The 2,809-nt window shown below is 36.6% G+C and overlaps 1 protein-coding gene across 2 annotated transcripts in view; it reads right to left on the reverse strand.

Annotated features, from left to right (window-relative positions):
• Positions 1 to 2,809, reverse strand: part of LOC144472628 (uncharacterized) — an 82,232-nt gene that overhangs the window by 43,431 nt on the left and 35,992 nt on the right. The gene's annotated exons all lie outside the window — the stretch shown is intronic.

Consider the following 2,809-nt stretch of genomic DNA (forward strand, 5'->3'; position numbering starts at 1 on the left):
AGGGTTAATATTCGGTAGGTTTAGTGTTAAACGAGATTGGATAATTCTGTTATCGAAGCGTAGGTATGAAAGCAAACAAATAGATACTGAAACTGTATGATTCTATCAGGGAAATTATTAAGGACGCACGACTAATCAACGTAACAACTGCGAAAGAAGTCACGGCACAAGGGATTAAGATATACTTCCGCGTAGGTACATATTTCGAGAAAATGTGGCCGCTTAGAGTGTGCTATAAGCTTGGCGTCATGAAGCTGTTCGACTGCTCAATTAAGATCTATGGTCTAGTCACTATTCATCCGGAACGTGACGGAAGTATATTTTATCCGCGATACGACAGAATGAGTTATCGGTTGCCTTGCAGAAACTTACCAGCAATCAATGCGAAACGTTCTAGTAATTTTTCTAACAACGAAAACTGTATAATGCTAAACAATTTAAAATTATTGTATGCAGGGACTTCGACGTGACAAATGCAATGTTCAGAACTATTCTTTTTTAATTTTTGTCGTGTGTCTTGGAGATTAATAATATTAGTACTAATACTAGTATTACTTATATTATTTATACAATTACCACATATTGTATTAATACAAATATTAGTAATATTTATGTAGTTACTAGTATTACCATTGAAAAGACAAAACTGTAACGTTTTCTAAAGATTTATAGTAATTTTAAAATTATAGTGGTCACTTATAGCTGGTTTTACAGTTCTATTCGGTTCAAATTATGCAATTTATAAATCACATAAAAATACATCCGTTTCTGAAATTGAATAACATTTTATATTATTTGTACAATGGAGGAGCATTTAGTCCACAAAGGTAATTAATTTGTATAATACATAAACGTACAAAATCAACCGAGTCAAACGAATGTCTAAACTTCGGCTGATAGACAATCTCCATAAATTTGACGTACGACTTGGATAAAACGTCGAATTATAAAATATGTACGTAAAGGATTATGCAGTGAAAATTATCGGTGAAATGAACATCGGCGCTCAGCATTACAGATGGTTCCGTGGTCCCCTGCAGAGGCATCACCATCGAACTCGAATGTCTTCATCTTCGTGCTTTCTCCGACAACGCATTACGATCAAAAATTTCTTTCGCCGTAACGCAACCCTAAATTCCAGCTAATTGTTAGAAAGTTCTGACCTCTCGTCCGAAATATTCGTCGATCCTGCTGGTAGAAAGTCGATCGATCATCGGCAATTTGATAATTCGTCTGAAATCGTTCGGTCAAACGTTTTGTTATACGGGTATCGAGCATCGCAAACGAAAGTTTTCGCGATTAAGTTTTCATATAATTCAGCGGCTAATGCTGTTATATCAGATGGTACGTGTAATATTCGGAACAGCGAGCGATCGCGTCGAGACCGGTGATTAAAATTGTAGCATGAATGCGCGCTGATGTGTGAAATATTTACAACCAAGCGATCCTTCTCGGAATGCAACATGCTGAAGAGAATGATTGGGAGAAAACAGCGACGCGCTCGTGAAAATCACAAAGAATTTATAAGAAAGTTGATGACCATTAGATCCGCCTGGTCGGACTTGGTTCCATCAGCGGCTGCGCGACGTTCGTGACCCAGATTTCATCGAGGATAAATGCTTCAAATATTTAATGTCCCGTATTCTTTTCACACCGAACAGCGTTCCCTTTTATTTCGTTGGCGATGGTATTCGCGTTTAAACGAATACTTGTCAATTAGAGGCGCGCGAGAATGTGGAAAGAAACGCGGCGTCGTTTCGCGGTAGAACCGAAAGTTGCCGCTCAGCGCGCGGTTGATAATGTAGAGACACGGGTAAGGCGCGTTCACCTCGATGGTAGAACACCTGTAGGAGGCTCTCGCGTACCTGGTCTCGCTGCCATACCGATTCGATATTTTACGACTGATTCCAGCGTCCTCTTCTCATGGACAACGGATAGGTAAGAAACTATCGTTTCAGGTAGATTGGTAAGCAAACGGCGCGCGTGATTTAAACGAATATGAAATCAAAGTTTAATCAAAATATCCATGCTTGAAAAGTCACTTCGTATTTCGAGCGCTGTTAATTATATTTATTTTTCGACGAACCAATTATATTTTCACGTTTGATTTATATTAACTCTGTCTCTATTCTTTATTATTAATTTTCTCCTATATCTTATGTTATTTTATTTATTATGGAAAATTATTATTATGATGTTAGTTTCATTTTGAACATTTTTATGTCGCCTCGTTTTTTAAGTGGTATTAGTGGTGGTAGGAAGCAGATATCGATGTACGAGATATTTTTATTCAAGTATAAGTACTATGATATTGTTTTTCAGCGATGTCGATATTTCAGAACATGTGTTGAACCCCACATGGTACCTGGTCTATTCCGATACCTCTTCTACGGGCAGACATCGGTGAATAGAGGACGCCTGTGATCGGACTTCGGTTTCTTATGTCGGTAAGGCAGACAACTTTAAACGATAAAATTCTACGATCTTCTCTGTTCGATTTTTTAAAAATATATTAGGCAATGAATAGGCTGTGAATCTTTATACAAAATAAAGATTATCCTCAGCAATTGCAACAAACGATAGTGAAAATAAAATTTCATTTTTTCTAAAATAGTGAGCAAAATATACAAAAACACTTCAATGAAATAAAAATAATATTGCACATAGATGTTCTTTAATGTCTTAAATAGTTTAATTGTTTTGAATTTCATCTATCCATTGTAATTATAAACGCATAAAATCCGCAGTCTAGCAACGAGTTACAAAAACGGAAACTTCACTATCGTTTACGTATCATCTGCTTCTTCAT

Source organism: Augochlora pura, chromosome 7, assembly GCF_028453695.1.
Source record: "Augochlora pura isolate Apur16 chromosome 7, APUR_v2.2.1, whole genome shotgun sequence".
NCBI classification, from domain to species: Eukaryota; Metazoa; Arthropoda; class Insecta; order Hymenoptera; family Halictidae; genus Augochlora; species Augochlora pura.